Genomic DNA, 5,337 nt, shown 5'->3' with positions numbered 1-5,337 from the left:
CTTGGGGTAGAGTGGCTGAGGGGACCTAGGCTGAAAAGGTCACCAGGAGGATCCCAAGACCACACCGCCTGTCTGGGGCAGCTGGAGACCCTGGCAGACAGACAGAGACAGCCTGAGCAACAGGGTAGCTTTAAATAGGTCCCTCTCCCCCTCACCCCCGCCTTCCCCTTCTCGGGGAAAGAAACGTTTGTTGAAACTGGATCCCTGAGGACTCCTCCCCTCCCGCCCCCTTTAGCTACTGGCCCTGGCTGATGGTCCTGTTTTGTCCTGTGTCCCCCCCTCAGCTCCCCTCAGCACTTCCCTATCCCATAGTGGCAGCTACAACAGAGAGAGAGAGGAGAGAGAGAGAGAGAGAGAGAGAGAGAGAGAGAGAGAGAGAGAGAGAGAGCGAGGGAGGAGAGAGGGAAAGAGGAGGGGGTTGCAGGAGGAAGAGATGCAGAGATGTGGCCCCTAGGGAGGCATCAGCTCAGGTGATAGGATGCCCGAGGTCTTACGGACTAACGGCCTATATTTCCAGGTGAGGAAGCTGAGGCGATAAGAATTTGGCAATCTGAGTAGATAAGGCAGAAACAATCTCCCGAGTCCACATCCAATTTCCCAGAAAAAGCAACAGCCTGGTCCCCCTGCTGTGGAAGCTGCAGGGACACTGTGACAAAGAGAGTTGGAAGCAGAGCACAAGATGACTTGTGCTCCTTACCAGGAGCCCTTACCAGGGCCCGACGTCTGGAGATGGAGAGAGGGTCCTCCTAAGGCCTCCCAAATGTAGCCTCTGAGCCAGACATGTCTGACTTGCTGTCCTTGGTCTGAATACACCCCAAGATAGCTATGGATTTGGCCCAACACAACATCCTGAGTTCACTTCAGACATTATGAGGTACTTTATAGTGGTCATTTGTTTTTGATAACATCATTGCATAGTTCTCCTAGATGATGTGAATGTTGTAGATGACAACTTTGTGTCACAACATTTAAAAGTTGGCCAGACCGGCATCCAGCATTCAGGACAATCAAGACTCTCGGCACCTAGAGGCTGGTGGGAAGGTGAAGGACAGAAGACTAGAAGGCAGCCCTAAGCCAGGCTCAGCAGGCCTTTGGTAGCATCTCTGCCATTCTGTGTGTGGAGTGGAAGAGCCTCTCCTCCTTTGCTGAGTCTGAGGTTGGTGAATGGCATGGGAGGAAGTCAAATCCGGAAGGTGTGGCATTTCTGAGGAGAGCATGGAAGTCATTATCACCTCAAATACCAAGTCCAGGCACTAGGAAGAACAATGACTTCCTTGAGCTCCTTCTGGGAGGAAGACCTAGGCATCTCCACTGAGAGTGACTTGTATAAGGAGGCATGGGGGATCCCGGAAGTTGGGCCTGGGGAGAAGTGGGCGGGGCATCACCTCCAGCAGGGCAGGTGTCTTCAGCATTATACTCAATAGAAACAGGGGCGGCTGCTCTGGGGGTGATGAGGTAGTTCATTTGATGAAGAGCCAAAGAAAAGGGTGGGGGACAGAGAAGTAAAATTCCTGCCCCCACCTACCGGGAGCAGTCAGAGGACAGGATTCCCCGGCAGTGTCCCCATTTCTCTAGGCCCAGAGATGGAGTGAGTGCACCCCTGCTGAGCAGGGGCATGTCTGAGAACCCTGACTGGGAAAGAAGGAGAGAGGGGATGGGGCTTTGGCGGGAGGCCTAAGGCACCCGCTGGCTTGGCTGACTGGGTTGCATCCCCTCCAGGCCTGGAGGGAGCTCCCTGTAGAGGGATTATAGACCTCTTGTCCAGGAAATCTACTCTCAGGGCACAGGGCTCACATCTGAATTCCCTAAATAACTGGCCCCCTCCGGGTCTGCAGCTGAGATTTTTCCATTACAGTCATCCGAGGGCAGATCCTACCTGCCCCTACTGCTTCCTCCTGGGCCTAGGCAGGAAGGATGGGGCAGGATAAGCACGCATGGATTTTCTCATGGTCTGTGGTCCCTTCCAGGCCTTGGGCTTAGTTCTGGAATAGATGAGACTGGGAAACTGTGACAGGAAGTGGACACAGTCCCTGCATGTCAAGGACATAGAGAGCAGCTGAAGACGTAAAGCGTAGAAAATTTATCCAGAGGCTGGTGGCATTTAGGGGTGAATAGATGATCCCTTGGGGTCAAGGGGCATCTATACTCCTGGACTAGAGTTCCTGCGTAATCTCCCTAGCTTCTTCAAGATACAAGGTGAGACAGAAGAGAAGCACAAGGCTCTGAGCCCCTGCGTTCATTCCCCCTCCTCCCACCCCTGCTGGCACTTTCCAGTGTTGCCCAGTCCTTCCCACGCCCTGGCTCTGCTGTCTCCAGTCAGGCTCAATAACGGAAAGGGCTGTACCCTTCCTCTGCTCACACAGACTCTTAGGGCTCCCTGCCATGCCCTGCATTGGGGTGACTACAGTCCCAAGGACACTGCTGCTCCCATACTTGGACTGCAGCAAGTGAAGGTAGGCAGGGCACCCACTGCCTGCTGTTCACCCATACCTCCATGGCCACTCCCTCTGTGGAGGAATTGGGAGTCTCAGACTCCGGAACACAGTGGGAATAGACACCTGGTCCTTTGATCTGTTGTGCCTGGGTTGGCTATCGGTGGACCCAGACATGGGGACTCATTTGAGTCAAGAAGGGAACAAAGGAGGAAGACAGAAAGACGGGAAAGCAGGAGGTAGGAAGGCAGGCATGGTCTTGAGAGAAAACACAGAATAGAAAGGTCCCGGGGGTAAGATGGAGATGGTCTGAACCATGTTTGGTTGGCAGAGATCTGGGAAAGTAAGTGTGTGTATGCAGGGGTAGGGAACAGAAAGAAACAGGAACAAGTACTAGCTTAGAGGTGGGGTGCTACTTACCACCAAAGGGGACATTCGTGTGTGGGATTATGTAGGTTCGAATGTACCAAGTGCTAATTCCAAAGGAGTTTCACTCTGGGCATGTGGCTCAGTTGGTAGAGTGCTTTCCTAGCAGGCATGGAACCCTGGAATCTAGCCCTAATATTCCCCTAAACCAAGGCTTGTAGAACATGCCTCCAATCACAATACTTGGGAGGTAGAGGCAGGAGGGTCAGAAGTTCAAGGTCATCCTAAACTACAAAGCAAGGTTGAGAAGCCAACTCAGATTATATGAGAGAGACTATTCTTTTTTTTTTTTTTTTAAGGAGTTGATGGTGAAAGGGCAGTGCTCGCTTGGATGCGTGGTCCACCTATTACAAATTAGTCATCTGCACAGCAGTGTGTGACGGGCACATGTCTGTGTGCAGGCGTGAACGTGTGCTACAGTGAAGGTTGTGCAGTTCTGTGGGTGTACGTGAGAGTCCCTGGGAGAGTGCGCAAGGGGGAGGGTGGGCGCTCAGCTGCAGATGGACTTGTAAAGGAAACAGTTTTGTTTCCTAAGTGACTGGCCTCCTGGGGCCTCCAGCCCAGACTTGAAGGTTGTTTCAAGATCGTGAAAGAGGGAGTGGGAGGGACAGAGGCAGGGAAGGAAGAGCTGGGAGAGGCTCCATCATTCCCGCCCACGTCCCTTCTCCCGCCCCCTCACCCCACTCCTCTGCCCCAGTCCCTCTTGCCTGCCTCTCCTGCTGCCAGCCCCCTGGACTGTCCTTGTCTCTCCTATTCCCTGCATCTTTCTTCTTCCCTTTTAACTGGTTGTCCCTGCTGCCAGGTTTCTGGAGCCTTCTGAGGGTGCAAGTGAGAACTGTTCTGCTTTCAAAGAAAGACCATCTTGGGGTGAAAAATTATTTGGGGGTCTAGAAGGCCTGGGGTGGCCTTAATTAGTGCCCCAAAAGTCATTCTCTCATTCCCCCATTCTCCTGAGTCCTCTGCTCCCATTCCCTCAGATTGCAGTGGCCTTGCCAGTGGGAATATAGCTGCCCTAGGCCCGCTGCTACCTGAGTTTCCCCCACTGGACCACAGGGACTGTGTGGCTTTTCTTCTCATCTCTTCCTTGATATCGATTCCTCTGTTTTCTTCCCGGTCTCTCTTTTCTGTGTACTCAGTACTTCTCTTCCTCGGAATTTCCTGCGCCTGCCATCTTTAATCTTTCCCCCAGATGGTTTTTATTGTCCTGTTCAGATGACTCAAATCATGCTGTATAGAATTAAGGAAAGATGAGGGAAAGACTCTGGAAAGCAGTCCCCATTGGTCCCTCTGCCTCTGACCCATGCTTTCTTTGCTTCTCTGACTCCAGAAAGGTCCACATTGGGGTCCTGTTGGGACACACAGGTAGGGGTGTTGAAGAGATTAAAGAAAACATTTGTATGTTGGTTCTCTCGGGCACGGCGGTCCACAGTATTCTGGGCCTGTTTCTCATCTGCCCTGTCTGGGGTCTGGGTCATGGTCTGGTGCAGTGAGAACTTGCCTGAAAGCCAGGCCCCACTGGCTTCACCAGCCACTTGTATGATCTTGGACAGGCTCTGTGCTAGCCTTGACGTTTCCACCTGAGGCGTACCAGAAAGCCTTGGAGGTCCCTTTCACTTCTAATGCTCCCTGAATTCTGGGCTACTTCCTCCTCAGGGGAGCAGTAGAAGGAGCCTGCAGTTACTCTGGCCTGGGAGGAGATGAGGGAGCAATTGCTTCTGCCTGGTCTGTTAGTAGGGAACAGCTATGTCTACTTTGATTACTGTGATTCTAGGAAATGAGTCTGGACCCTTTAACTCTGGGCATAGAAATGAAGAAAAGCCTCCTATATTTTGTTGTTGTTTTTTGTTTTGTTTTTGTTTTTTAAGGGAAAATGACCTTGATATTTTATGCAGAGCCACTGTGGAGGTGGGCAGGGCCTGGGTATCCTTTTGGCTGGGGAATCTGGCGTCTCCTGGCTGGGATTCAGGCAGCAAATACCAGGTGAAGCTGTTTGGGGGATTCTTTGGGCGATGAGAGTACATCGGGAGAGATGGGAGGAGGGGTTAATGGGTCTTGCTGAGTTTGGGGGCAGGGGTCACAGCTGGGCCCTGCAGGGTTCCTGTTTGCCTTTGATTCCATCTGTGTGGGGAAGGAATGGCCCCCCAGCCCCCTGAGGTAGGTTTGTTTTGGCTGAGGATCTGACCCAGCCACTGGCCCAGAGCTCTCCACCTCCCTGCTGTCCCTATCAAGAGGCAGCCTGGCCTGGCCCCTGGCCTCCTCCTTCCTGCCTGCCGCCTTCTTTCCTTCCCATGCCCCCTCCTCTTCACCCAGCATACAGTTCCATTTGTCTGCTTGTCTTCTTTGGCATTCTGTATGCCAAACTAGGACAGGATGCCCCTAAATGTCTGGCACCCAGAGCCATGGCCTCTCTCCTATGATGGACTTGCAGACTTCCAGGGAGCTTGGCCTCCTCTGTGTCTCAATTTCTCTTCCCAGGGTC

The sequence above is a fragment of the Cricetulus griseus genome, chromosome 5, assembly GCF_003668045.3.
Source record: "Cricetulus griseus strain 17A/GY chromosome 5, alternate assembly CriGri-PICRH-1.0, whole genome shotgun sequence".
Taxonomy (NCBI): Eukaryota; Metazoa; Chordata; class Mammalia; order Rodentia; family Cricetidae; genus Cricetulus; species Cricetulus griseus.
Note: the sequence above shows the minus strand (reverse complement) of the source record.